Genomic DNA, 15,584 nt, shown 5'->3' with positions numbered 1-15,584 from the left:
CACTAAGTCTCTCTTAGTCCTGCTGACACTTTAAATCAATGCTTCTAGCAGAAATATAGTGCAAATCTCAAAGGTAACTTTAATTTCCTAGTTGCCATATTTTAAAAAGTGAAAAGAATCAAATAAAATTAATTTTAATAATATGTTTTATTTAACCCAATATATTCAAAATATTATTTCAAGATGTAAGTAACATAAACATTAATATTTTATATTCTAGTTTTCATATCTCTCCTCTCTCACTGGCTATGACCCTCTAGAGTTTAGAGAAAAGCCCTAAAAGAATTGTGAGCTTTTGAGAAGCAGAAATTGGAATATGTATCTTAAATGTGTCTCAAAAAACATGTTTTCATCATTTGAAAACGTCTTCTCGTAGTTTTATTCAAACATTGACTGACATGAGTCAATGTATACATCCAAATCAAAGTGATTGAACAAAATATAACCAAAATAATGCATACCATATGATTCCATATACAAAAGATAACACGGGTAAAACTAATCTATGCTATTAGGAAGAGGACAATGGCTACCCTCAGGGGAGGGGTATGACTTAAAGGAACATAAAGGGCCTTCTAGGGTATTGGTGATAATCTGTGCCTTTATCCAAATGCTGGTTAGATAAGTGAGTTCAGCTATTAAAAATTTATCAAGGCCGGGTACAGTGGCTCACGCCTGTAATCCCAGCACTTTGGGAGGCCGAGGCAGGCGGATCGTGAGGTCAGGAGATCGAGACCATCCTATCTAACATGGTAAAACCTCGTCTCTACTAAAAATACAAAAAATTAGCCGGGTGTGGTGGCAGGCACCCGTAGTCCCAGCTACTCGGGAGGTTGAGGCAGGAGAATGGCATGAACCCAGGAGGCGGAGCTTGCAGTGAGCCGAGATCACGCCACTGCACTCCAGTCTGGGTGACAGAGCCAGACTCCATCTCGAAAAGAAAAAAAAAACATATATCAAGCTGTTCACTTGTGATATGTGATAACTTTGCATATATATGTATGTGTGTGGACACATATGTATAAACACATATGTATGTATAGACATATATATACACATATATATATATTTATAACACACAAGTATACCTTGGAGATATTGCAGGTTAAGTTCCAGACCACTGTAAAAAAGTGAATACTGCAAATATTTTGGGTCACATAAACATTTTGGTTTCCCAGTGCATATAAAAGTTATGTTTATACTGTATATTGTATACTAAGCATGCAATAGCATTATGCCTGAAAAAAACAAAGTACATACCGTAATTTTAAAATACTGTATTGCTAAAAAATAAAAGCCAATGATCATCCGAGCCTTCAGTGAATCATAATCATTTTGCCAGTTTCACTTCAATAGTAAAGACTGATGACTGATCAGGGTAGTAGTTGAAGGTAGTAGTTGAAGGTTGGAGTGGTTGTGGCAATTTCTTAAAATAAGGTAATAATAAAGTTTGCTTCAATTGACTCTCACAAAAGATTTCTTCGCAACATGTGGTGCTGTTTGATCGTATTTTACCTATAGTAGAACTTCTTTCAAAATTGGAGTCAATCTTCTCTTCTCAAACCCCGCTGCTGCTTTATCAACTAAGTTTATGTAATATTCTAAATCCTTTATCAACTAAGTTTACATAATATTCTAAATCCTTTGTTGTCATTTCAACAATGTTCACAGCATCTTCGCCAGAAGTAGATTCCATCTCAAGAAACCCCGTTTTTTGCTCATCTATTCAAGTTTTATCATGAGATTGCAGCAATTCAGCCACATCTTTAGGCTTCACTTCTAATTCTATCTCTCTTGCTATCTCACCACATCTGCAGTGACTATCTCCACTGAAGTATTGAAGCCCTCAAAGTCATCCATGAAGGTTGGGATCAATTTCTTCCAAGCTCCTGCTAATGTTGATATTTTGATCTCCTCCCGTGAATCACGAATGTTCTCAATGGCATCTCAAATGGTGAATCCTTTTCAGAGGTTTTCCATTTACTTTGCCCAGATCCATTGAGAAGTCACTATCTATGGCAGCTATAGCCTGACAAAATGTATTTCCTAGGCAACAAGATTTTGAAGTTGGAATTACTCCTTGATCTGCGGGCTGCAGAATGGATGCTGTGTTAGCAAGCATTAAAACAACACGAATTTCCTTTACATCATTATCAGTGCCCTTGGGTGACCTTGTGCCTTGTCAATGAATGGGATTGCTTTGAAAGGAATATTTTCTTTTTTTTCTGAGCAGCAGGTTGTGTGCTTAAAATCTTCAATAAAACATACTGTAAATAGATGTGCTTAATCCAGGCTTTGTTGTTCCATTTGTAGAGCACAGACAGAGTAGATACAGCATAATTCTGAAGGAGCATAAGATTTTTTAGAATGGTGAATGAGCACTGAATGCAACTTGAAATCATCAGCAGCATTAGCCCCCAGCAGGAGAGTCAGCCTGTCCTTTGAGCCTTTGAAGCCAGGCTTTTACTCCTCTCTAGCTATGAAAGTCCTATCTTCTTAAAACAGAAGGCTGTCTTATCTACACTGAAAATCTGTTGTTTAATGCAGCCACGTTTATCAATTATCTTAGGTACATCTTGCAGATAACTTGCTACAAATTCTCTATCAGCACTTGCTGCTTCACCTTGCACTTTGATAGTATGTTATAGAGATGGCTTCTTTCTTTAAACCCCATGAACCAATCTCCGCTAGTTTCCAACTTTTCCTCTGCAACTTTCTCACCTTCCTCGGCCTTCATAGAGTTGAAGAGTTAGGGCCTTGCTCTAGATTAGGTTTTGGCTTAAGGGAATGTTGTGGCTGGTTTGATCTTCTATCCAGACCACTCAAGCTTTCTCCATATCAGCAACAAAACTGTTTTGCTTTCTTAGCATTCATGTGTTCACTGAAGTAGCACTTTTAATTTCCTTCGAGAACTTTTAATTGCATCCACCACTTAGCTAATTGTTTAGTACAAGAGACCTAGCTTTTGGCCTATCTCAGCTTTTGACATGCTGTCCTCACTAGGCTTTATCCTTTCTAGTTTTTGATTTAAAGTGAGAGATATGTGACTTTTCCTTTTGTGTGAACACACAGCTGCCGCTGTAGAGTTATTAACAGCCTAATTTCAATTTTTCTGTGTCTCAGGGAACAGGGAGGCCCACAGAGAGGGAGAGAGATGAGGGAACAGCCAGTTGGTGCAGCATTCAGAACACACACAACACTTATTGATTAAGCCCACCATCTTATATGGGTGCAGCTCATGTTACCCCAAAACAATTACAACAGTAACACCAAACATCTGTGATCACAGATCACCATTTAAAAAAATGAAAAAGTTTGAAGTACTGCGTGAATTACCAAAATGTGACACAGACACACAAAGTGATCACATGCTGTTGGGAAAATGACGCCAACAGACTTGTTCAATGCAAGGTTACCACAAACCTTCAATTTGTAACAAAACATGATATCTGTGAATTGCAATAAACAAGTTTATATATAACTGCAATAAATAGTTAAAATATAAAATGATAAGGACTTAAACTCCTTTAATAAAATGTGATTATTTAAGATTTTTTAAATGGATACTAATAGCATGCCTTTTCTGGTATCATCCTCATAAAGGACGACTAACTCAAATATTGTGGCACAAGACATTTCTGATGCATAAATTCTCTGGTTTTCATTAGTGAATAAATCAAACATTAAACTTTCCTTTCACTTTCCTTAATTTGAACATCAACCATGTGATTTCAAAAAATTATATTTAAATATATATTTTGAAGTAGGATATAGTAACTTAAAATTGTGTTTACACATGTGAATGAAACATCTTTGCTTCAGGATGCATGTATTCCTTGGATACTAGCCTATTCCAGCTCTTCCTTATCTACACATGAAATATGCAGCACACCCCTTCAAAAATCACCTAGAAGGTTTACGAGAAACTTGGAACCTAGCACTTAACTAGAAACCACATTAGAAGAAAACATGCCATCTTATCAATAAGAATCATTATTACCTAACCTTTTTATATATGGTGCATTTGAAAAAAATCCAGCATCCCTTTATGACTAAAACCCTCAGCATAATTGGCATAGAAGGCACAAACTTTAAGGTAATAAAAGCCATCTTTGACAAACCCACAGTCGACATCATACTGAATGGGGAAAAGTTGAAAGCATTCCCCTGAGAACTGGAACAAGTTAGGGATGCCCACTTTCACCACTTCTTTTCAACATAATACCAGAAGTCCTAGCCAGAGCAATCAGACAAGACAAAGGAATAAAGGGCATCCAAACTGGTAATGAGGAAGTTAAACTGTCTCTGCTGATGACATGATCACATACCTGGAAAACCCTAAAGACTCATTCGAAAAGCTCCTCAAACTGGTAAATAAATGCAGTAACATTTCAGGATAAGAAATCAACATGCACAAATCAAAGCCCTGCTATACACCAATAGCAACCAAGCTGAGAATCAAATCAAGAACCCAATCACTTTTATAATAGCTGCAAAAATTAAAATAAAATACTTAGAAATATACTTAACCAAGTAGGTAAAAGACCTCTGCAAGGAAAACTACAAAATACTGCTGAGAGAAATCACAGGTGACACAAACAAATGGAAACATCCCATGCTCATGGATTGGTAGAATCAATATTGTGAAAATGAACATACTGCTAAAAGCAATCTACAAATTCAATGCAATCCCCATCAAAATACCACCACCATTCTTCACAGAACTAGAAAAAAAAAATCTGAAAATTCATAAGGAAACAAAAAAGAGCCCACATAGCCAAAGTAAGACTAAGCAAAAAGAAAAAATCTGGAGGCATTACATTACCTGACTTCAAACTATACTATAAGGCCATAGTCACCAAAACAGCATGGCACTGGTATAAAAACAGGCATACACACCAATGTAACAAAATAGAGAACCCAGAAGTAAAGCCAAATACTTTACAGTCAACCGATCTTCGACAAAGCAAACAAAAACGTGAAGTAGAGAAAATCTATTCAACAAATGGTGCTTGGATAATTGGCAAGCCACATGTAGAAAAATGAAACTGGATCTTTTAAAGTGGCATAGTAGTGTGGCTGGCAAGATGGCCAAATAGGAACAGTTCCAGTTTGCAGCTTCCAGTGAGATCAATGCAGAAGGCCAGTGATTTCTGCATTTCCAATTGAGGTACCTGGCTCATCTCATTGGGACTGGTTAGACAGTGGGTGCAGCCCACGGAGGGTGAGCCAAAGCAGGGTGAGACTTCACCTAAGCTGGGAAGCACAGGGTGTCGGGGAACTCCATCCCCTAGCCAAGGGAAGCCATGAGGGATCCTGCTGTAAGGGATGGTGCACTCCAGCCCCAGATACTATGCTTTTCCTACAGTCTTCGCAACCCACAGACCAGGAGATTCCCTCAGGTGCCTATGCCACCGGGGCCCTGGGTATTAAGCACAAAACAGGGCAACCCTTTGGACAGACACCGAGCCAGCTGCAGGAGTTTCATTTCATACCCCAGTGGCACCTGAAATGCCAGCGAGACAGAACCATTCACAGCCCTGGAAAGGGAGCTGAAGCCAGGGAGCCAAGTGGTCAAGCTCAGTGGATTCCCACCCCCACGGAGCTAGGCAAGCTAAAATCCACTGGCTTGAAATTCTCGCTGCCAGCACAGCAGTCTGAAGTCAACCTGAGATGCTTGAGCTTGGTGGGGGGAGGGGCGTCCGCCATTATGGAGGCTTCAGTAGGCAGTTTTCGCCCCACAGTGTGAACAAAAATACTGGGAAGTTCGAACAGGGTGGAGCCCACCACAGCTCAGCAAAGCCACTGTAGCCAGACTGCCTCTCTAGATTCCTCCTCTCTGGGCAGGCCATCTCTGAAAAAAAGGCAGCAGTCCCAGTCAGGTACTTATAGATAAAACTCCCATCTCCCTGGGACAGAGCACCTGGGGCAAGGGGCGGCTGTGGGTGCAGCTTCAGGAGACTCAAACATTCCTGCCTGCTGGCTCTGAAGAGAGCAGTGGACCTCCCAGCACAGCACTCAAGATCTGCTAAAGGACAGACTGCCTCCTCAAGTGGGTCCCTGACCCCTGTGCCTCCTGACTGGGAGACACCTCCCAGCAGGGATCAACAGACACCTCATACAGAAAAGCTCTGGCTGGCATCTGGAGGGTGCCCCTCTGGGATGAAGCTTCCAGAGGAAGGAACAGGCAGCAATCTTTGCTGTTCTACAGCCTCCATTGGTGATACCCAGGCAAACAGGGTCCTCTAGCAAACTCCAGCAGACCTGCAGCAGAGGGGTCTGACTGTTAGAAGGAAAACTAACAAACAGAAAGGAATAGCATCAACATCAACAAAAAGAACATCCACACAGAAACCCCATCCGAAGATCACCAGCATCAAAGACCAAAGACAGATAAATCCATGAAGATGAGGAAAAACCAGCACAGAAAGTTTGAAAAGTCCAGAAACCAGAATGCCTCTTCTCCAAAGGATCACAACTCCTCACCAGTAAGGGAACGAAACTGGACAGAGAATGAGTTTGACAAATTGACAGAAGTAGGCTTCAGAAGGCGGGTAATAACAAACTCCTCTGAGCTAAAGAAGCATGTTCTAACCCAACTCAAGGAAGCTAAGAACCTTGAAAAAAGGTTAGAGGAATTGCTAACTAGAATAATCAGTTTAGAGAAGAACATAAATGACCTGATGGAGCTGAAAAACACAGCACGAGAACTTCATGAAACATACACAAGTATCAATAGCCGAATCAATCAAGTGGAAGAAAGGATATCAGAGAGTGAAGATCAACTTAATGAAATAAAGCATGAAGACAAGATTAGAGAAAAAATAATGAAAAGGAATGAACAAAACCTCTAAGAAATATGAGACTATGTGAAAGACCAAACCTACATTTGATTAGTGTACCTGAAAGTGATGGGGAGAATGGAACCAAGATGGAAAACACTCTTCAGGATATTATACAGGAGAACTTTCCCAACCTAGCAAAAGAGACCAACATTCAAATTCAGGAAATACAGAGAACACCACAAAGATACTCCTCGAGAAGAGCAACCCCCAGACACATAATCATCAGATTCACCAAGGTTTAAATGGAGGAAAAAATGTTAAGGGCAGCCAGGATAAACACCAGGTTATCCACTAAGGGAAGCCAATCAGATTAACAGCGGATCTCTAGGCAGAAACCCTACAAGCCAGAAGAGAGTGAGAGCCAATATTCAACATTCTTAAATGTACATTCAGAAAGCTGCTATCCATAATTCTGCCTCTTCCCAGAGTTCTGCAATCACCAATTCCACTCTGAGCCAGCAGAGAGGTAAAATGGAAAATAAGGAGTGAGGCTGGAGGAAAACAGTCCCAGACATGATGATCTACCTATGCTGGCAAGAAGGAGAGATGTGGGGATGAAATCAGTATTAGCAGGAGAAGAGGGTGAGTCCTTGTGGCCATCTCATACTAAACAAGGGCTGCCTTCCCACATGGTCACTCACACATCACAGTCATTCCCTAGCCCATGTTCATTATATACATACATATGCACACCTATGATATACTACATATATATGCACACCTATGATATACATACATACATAGAAGGCATATTAGGATTACTCTGCAGAAATTCCAACGCATGGGTATCTCTCTCTCTCAGATCTAGGCTCAAAGAATGGTCCCTGGGAACCTCCCACCTGCTGTCACCCCTTCACCATGTGGCTCCTGGCTTCCAAGTCACAACATGGAAGTTCAGCCCTTATCAATGGCTGAAAGGCATTGGTGCTGGGTCTAGCTGCCCATCCCAATGGGCAAAATAGCCAAGCATTTTTCTTTCCCATTAAGCTGCTAGAATCCATAAAGAGGCTCACCCCTACATCCCTCCTTGTGTATCTATAAACATCTGAATTGGCTGAAGGTATTCCTCTTAGGTCCACGAGAATCTCTAGGCCCCTCACCGAGCCCCTCTCCAAAATGCAAGGAACAGACGTATGGCAGGCATGGAATGCCCATATTTCAGCTCGCATGGTGTAGACAGACCTTGCTTATGCCCTCTGGCACTCTCCCTCCTTTCCCTTTCCTCTACACACTCTCTTTCATTATCAAATGACTGAACATAGTAAGGGAAAGAAGAAGAGATCTTTAGCATCTCCAAAAAACCGTGAAAAGGAACATTAATTCCATGCATGCCTTTCTCCCAACTCAAGTGCCTTGCCTCACTCATCCTATAGTAACTCTCCAGAAAGATTCCAGTGGAAACTAAATGTATTGCACTGATCAACTGATGCACACAACAGGTAATTTCTTTACAATTTCTTTGTAATTGTCGTCAGATGTATTCAAAAAGGTAATTTTAACTATTTCAAATTATCGCCTGATTGGCTCTAATAATAGGCAATCATTCCTTAAAAACAGCCCTAAAAACATATAATCTATTTTTAAAAGGATGTCTAATATGCAAAATAAATAAATAAATAAAAACAGAAACTATGATAGTGAAAACTGCCATTGTATTTGAAAACCATTTGAAAGCGGATTATGATTTTTCTACTAGGCATATGAGTATTTGGAGTTTCTGGATAATTTCATTATTAGCAACAACATTTTCTGAGCATCTCTGCAAGGCGCTATGCTCTCTGCTTTCTATTTCATATCCACCTCAGTAATAGGACTATTGCAGCTCAATCCTAATACAACTCTAACATTCACAGATACGGAGTTTGATCTCTAACATCTCTTAGCTCCTAAAAGCCAGTGCTTAAAACAATTATATTAATCTTTAGATCTGTACTCATGTAGCTTAGATGAAGAAAGGCATGGCATTCAACATCCCTTCAGAGCTGCGTAGGCTGTCTTGAAAGGGCATGTTATGATTATTATTTGCCAATGGCGCATGCATCAGGATTGGCCTAAACCTCAGCTCTACCAAAACCAGCTGCCTAAGCGTCCAGTCCCAAGAATATAACTGCTTGCCTGGTGTTTTCCAAAGCGATTCCCCTCCCTCAAGACACTTAAGGGCAAAGAGTTGAGAGATTAAAAGATTTGAGAGGCCAGAGAGAATTCAGACATCCTGACTTCTGGCAACTCCCCTTCCCCTGTTTTCCTACAGCCCAGATGGCGCTTAATCAGTGATGAGTGCTAGAAAATCACTTAGCATTATTGAAACTTCTCTACCACATTTTTTTCTCAGAGCAACATATACATTCTCTGTAGCATATATTTGCATTAAGAATTTTCTGGATACAATTACCCTTTGCAACTAATAAAATGAGAGGTAATTATAGATGGACTGTTAGCAGTGCCACTTTACATTTAGGTTGATATGTTTGTGGCTGTCTGGAATTCCAGATCTGAGTTCTGTTGATTGCTTTCACCCACACATGTTATTTCTGGAGATTGTGCTGCTCAGGGTGAGAGCTATCTGGGGCAGCAGAATCACACTCCTTTGGGGGCCTCCCTGTCTCCTCAGGCTTGCACTTTTGACCTTCTTCTGAACAGCTTACAATGCATAATTCAACCCAAAGAGGGGCCTCAGATGCTGCCTTGAATCCAAGATTTAGTGGTCTGACTTTAAAGTCAGTTTAGTGTCAGCTGATTTAAATGAAGAATAGAGATTTATGTACAGAGACCTTAATTTAAAATTTCAGAAAGAACCCACCAGACTTGGACAAAGAGCTCTACAGAACTTCTCTGCATTTTCTACAATGAGCATATATTTAAAAAAAACAAAAACAGAAAAGTCATCTAATAAATGTTGTATGAAGTCAGAAGGGAAATAGGACTTTTCTTTTGAGATCATGAAGACTTACCATGGGGACCATGGATTCAGGGAGATTTTAAGGGAATTCACTTCTAAAAACTCAACTTCCTAAACTAGGTCTTACTGAAAACTGTGCCTGAAGACATGTCCACTTACTGTTATACCTCAATATAAAAAAGTAAGAATAAATTGATGTAGAGTGTTCAGAAAATAATAAACAAAAGCTTCACTTTGGGTTTCTCTTGACTCTAACATCTTAGAAGCAGCAGGAGGTATCCTCAGCAACCATTATATGCATGTCTGTGGAGGAGTTGTCCAAGTCTTAAGAATATTCAAAGACTACTACATGAAATCCTCTAGCAATGAGAACAATATCACTTTAGACACAAGCCAAGCAATGTGATCTGATGGCTGTCCATTAAATGAACGAGGGAGACCTAAGAGCTCAGTGCACACAGGTGAGGAGGAGGCCAGAAAATCTGCCTTGAAGCATGATCCTCTCAATGGCTAATGCCTGGAAATAATTGAGACATCTGAGGGAATCCAACCACAGGAGGGAAAGATTTCACAGAGCACCAGGTAGGGGGACTGCCCAATCTGAAGACTCGGGGACAGATCAGCTGGCCAGGCAGTTAGCACAGTGTCCAGCAAGAACTGTGTGGAAGAATCACTTTAATAAAGAAGCCAGAAGATGTGGGGCTGTGAGCCATGTGGCAGTGAAGTGCCTGGGGGCCAGGTTGTTGGAGGTGTGGAGTCCAGAGACTAACTCCTGCAGCTGAGAAGCTCTGGAAAAGTTGCAAAGAAGGACATGGCATCGGAGAACAGTTTAATGTTTAGGAATATAAGCCTTGACCCCAGAGAGCCCATGACAGAGATTCCAGCTCTGCTATTCTGCTCCCCTTGCCATGAGACCTAGGGCAAGTCCAGCTTAGGGACCTCGGTTTCCTCCCCTCTAAACTAGGGTTCTAATAGTAGTTATCTCACTGAGTGTCATGAAAATTAAATAAAATAATTCCAGTAAAGCACTTATTACAGTGCATGGCACAGTATAAGAGGCCAGCTGTCAAAATTATAATTATTTGTTCCCCATTTTTTAAAGCAGAGGAAAATGTCAAATAGAAACAAAAGGTTTGTCTCAATCCCAGTTCAGGGGCAGAATTATAAAAATGAAGATAGCTGAGGCTCAGAGGGATAGGCTGAGCAGGGAGGGGTGGTGGCAAAATATAATGTCAAGTGTTTTCTACGCCTTTCTTTCCCAGCATGCCATGTGGGTCAGTCAGCATTCTGTACCCTCAGAGATGAGAACAAGTCTAAGAAGGGAGGTTGCAGACAAAGGACACTCTAAGGACTCTAGGGGACTATCAACACCCAGAAGTAGATAAGACAGCTCATGTTGTATTCAATGTGAATACCTAGCATGGCGAATTATGAATGCATTCAGTTATCTTTTCATGCATTTACTCATTCAGTAAGCATGTACTCAGTATCTACCACATGCAAAACACCGTGTGAGGTACCCAGGATACAAAGATTTTTAGAAGCACATGCATATAACTCCTGCTCTCAAGGAAAATAGGGAGTGAGTCTAATAGGGGGTGAGTTAAGATAGGCATTAATAAATTGACCCTGAGAGTTCAGAATTTTAACATACCAAGGATATGTTTCTCACTCAAGCTTGCACAGTGGGAGAGGGCAAAGGAGAGGGGAGGGAGGATCTGCTCCACACGGTGACTCAGGGACCAACACTGACAGATGTTTCACATCTCAACACTTTCCAAATCACTACAGCAGTGGAAGGAGCAGGAGGGCTTCACATGGATCTTTAAATGCTTGAGTCTCAAAGTGACAAGCATTGCTTCTGCTCTGCCCATTGGCCAGTTACCACATAGCCCTGCCTAGCTACAAAAGGCTAGGAAATGTGAGGGAACATGGAGATTCTCTGAATCATAATCATCTCTGACATAAATAGGAAAGCAGAAAAGTAACAGCCATTAAATAGAACTTAAACATTGTCTGCTGCCTCCGGGGCCACAGGGAATGCCCTGAAGAACTACGGAAAGAAGGAACAGAGGTTGCAGAAAAGAGTAGAAGCCTCAAGAACTATGGAAAGAAGGAACAGAGGTCATAGAAAAGAGTAGAAGCCTCCTCAGGCCAACAGAGATAAGAACCAGTCTCATTTCCCTTGAGAAAACATCCTAAAAAAGATGCTCTACTCAGTCAACTTTAGATTAACACTGAACAGGCAAGTGCTCTCTTTACCACCAAATTGAAATCCTTACTCCAGAACATCATGGCACTTCTCATCCAAGACCTTCACGTTACCTCTTCCTGCTAATTGTGTAAAATCATGTACATTCTCCAAAAGTCCTAGGGAGCTAATCCCATTTCTAAGTCAAATAATGCTCTTAACTTGCTATGTGAACAAGCCCCATGCTTTAGAGACAGTTAATACCCACCTTGCCCTTGCCTACCTCTCAGAAGAAAGTATGGCTAAAGTGAGTCCACTAATGTAGAAAATACATAATCTTATGAAAACATGTGCTAGAGTCATTGATAACAAAATGTTTTGGTTTGTTTACACAAGCTGCAAGTAAGAAAATAATGAAATCTTACTGAGCCAGGAAATGTTATTTCCACAGAGATACATCCATCTTGTCTGGGGGTGGGGGGTTTAAAATATACATGACATAAAATTTATCATTTTAACCATTTCCGTGTGCGCAGTTCAGTGTCTTTAAGTTCCCTACATTCACATTGTTGTGCAACCATCACCCCTGTCCATCTCCAGAATTTTTCATCATCCGAAACTGAAGTTCTGGATTGGTTAATCAATAATTCCCCATTACCACCTCCTCCAGCCCCTGGTAACCACTATTCAACTTTGTACCTCTATGATTCTGACTATTCCAACCTCCTCCCTCTTTATCAACAAATATTTGTCAGGTATGCACTGTGCCAGGCCCTGAAGATACATCTGTGGACCCAATAGACATGATCTTGCCTTCACAGAGCTTACATACATTGCCTTTGCAGCTAGGAATGTGAACAAAAGCTTCAATAAGGAGACTGTTACAGCATTGCACAGGGACAAATCCATGGCAACAGCCATATATTTTTTATCTTTTCATTTTTCAAGGAAAAGAGAGTGCTAGTGACTCTCTTCCTGCCTCTAAGATTGAGTAGTTGATAGGACTGGCATTAGGATGAAACTTGCCTGGCATGAAAACCCAAGCTCCTTCCCCCATACAGTTCTGTGTATCCAGGAAAGTAGGTGAATCTTAGCAGGTGATTTCTACATCTCTAAAAGGGGATGGAGGTATTTGTGCAGGCCCATGGAATACATAATTCCAGGCAAGTTCATCTTCATCCTGCCCATGTACCCAAATCATGCCATCTACTACTTCACCCACCTGTAACCTAGCTTTGGAATAACTGACCACAGAGCTATTCCATATTCTCCTCTGATCTTTTCTGATCACCTCCTTTCTGCCCATAGACAGATAACTTTGTTATAAATTTATATGGGAGATGGAAATGTCCCAAAGGATCACAGTTCAAGATCGCACATCTCCAGTCTACCAAATTCTATTGAGAAATATATTTCCCAGAGCTGTCTCCTAGCAGCCACTGAGAGGCTCTCATGAATTGGGCAAGGTTCCTATGTCCCAGTCCCAATAGCACCAGCAGTCACTGGACTTCTTGGTTTTTGTTAGACATCCTTTGAAAACATTCTAATCCCAGCACTTTGGGAGGCTGAGGCGGGCAGATCATGAGGTCAGAAGATCGAGATCATCCTGGCTAACACAGTGAAACCCCATCTCTACTAAAAATACAAAAAATTAGCTGGGTGTGGTGGCGAGCATTTGTAGTCCCAGCTACTCGGGAGGCTGAGGCAGGAGAATGGCATGAACCTGGGAGGCTGAGCTTGCAATGAGCCGAGATCCCGCCACTGCACTCCGGCCTGGGAGACAGAGCAAGACTCTGTCTCAAAAAAAAAGAATCTGAATTAAATACCAACATCATTGTCTATCATTTCACTAAATTTTGACTAACCTACTCTGTCCAAAGGGAAATGAGAATGTCAAGGCAAGAAAAATGTGGCTGGTCTAATTTAGAAAATACTGAGATAAGGATTAGTTCCTTGGGAGGCAAGTTAAACTAAAAAATGCCCCAGTTCATTTTTCTCTGAGATTTCTCTGAGATCCCATTCGAACTCCATGTTCTTATCTGTAGAATACAGAGAAGGGCATTTAACTAGATACCTTTAAGCTTCTTTCTACTTCCAAAATTCTATGACTATGGCACATAATTAAACCAAGTAATATGTATCAGAATTGTGGTGAAACCTATCAGGATTACAGGGAAAATTTCAACATTTGCCAAGAGCTCAGACAGTAACTTCATCTGGGTTGGAAAACCTTGGAACATTGGAAAACCTCACCTAAGAGCTCATGCTCTACACTGACTCTTTAACCTAAAATAGCTAAGATGGGAAAAATTCAATTCAGCATAATTGCTTATCCTACCATCTGTAATACCAACTAATGATCAGAGTGTTTTAAGCCTGAATTGTTTCAGTCACTATGTGAAGAGAAACAATCACACAAAGACTCCCTCTGAAATCCTGTGAACTGTTCAGGCCTAGGAATTGTGATTGGCTGATTTCTTTTAAATATTATTGTTTTCTAATGGAGTGGGACTCAGCAAGGAATTTTTCAGGTCAAAGTAATACATATTTCTTACCCCTTGATAAATCCAGACAAGATGGGGTATTCAAAATAGGAAAAAGACTTTAGGACAACGATGGAATGTGAATTGGCTTCTTAGCTCTGCAAATGGGAAGCAAAATTCCAAGTACTGGAAACCCAGAGATGTGGTAGCCCACTGGGGAAACATAGCTCTGAAACAGAAGAAGCTAGGAAAGAAACAAAAATTTTAAAAATTGATGAGTTACCCAGGAATTGGAAATAGTGAACAGTGAATAGAAATTCAGAAAATTTAAATTGGGGTGGAGGAAAAATGTATCTTATCATTCTTTAAAAAATAATTTTTTTGAAAGACTCAGGCTGTCTGGGCAAGGTACTAAAATATGCTAATACATTTATAACTTAGTGTCAGAGGGTCACTCTGTCATTCTTAATCCCCATGAGCTAGTCTCTGCCTTTATCTCCTAAGTAATGAACAAACCAGTCTTAGAAGATGAAATGGGTTGGGTTCACTCAGATTGGTTCAGATAGTTTTCCCTCTAGATAATAGCTGACTTTTAGGAAAGAGGCATATAAAAATTAGGCTTCCCATTTCAATCCATAAATCTAATTTTACTTCAGTGTAAGTAGGCCTTGACATCAACTTTATGTGCTCTTCAGCTCTATTCCAGCTAAACTTGTAAAGTCTTTCTGTATGGGGGCAACAAAGTACCTAGTTTCATGCTTTAAAAATTACTTTCAGGATAGAAAAAGAAGTAAGACTGAAAATACCACTACACAAATTGTACTGTTGTTGAACAGGGAAAGAAAATGTGAGGAGGGAGGGCAGGAGAAATCTATTTGCCTGTCATTTTAACAAAATGTCAGGCCTTTTTCAAGATTTCTAAGCTGGTCTTTGCTAAGATTTGATTCATGGCATAGGACTTGTAACTAGAATGAGGGTGAACTTTTCTGTGATTTATAAGAAACTACTGTCACTCGTTCAAGGAATCTATGTTCAAGGCAATACATTAACTAGAATCCCACAAAAGTATGTAGACTCTTCAATCCAAGTTTCCAGAAACTTCTGCAACTGGGAAAATCAGTTTCGAAATTTTTTCAAATGGCAATGTGAATTCTTGGAAGCAAAGT

The sequence above is a fragment of the Theropithecus gelada genome, chromosome 5, assembly GCF_003255815.1.
Source record: "Theropithecus gelada isolate Dixy chromosome 5, Tgel_1.0, whole genome shotgun sequence".
Classification (NCBI taxonomy): domain Eukaryota; kingdom Metazoa; phylum Chordata; class Mammalia; order Primates; family Cercopithecidae; genus Theropithecus; species Theropithecus gelada.
The sequence above is the reverse complement of the archived record's forward strand: the minus strand, read 5'-3'. Positions refer to the sequence as shown.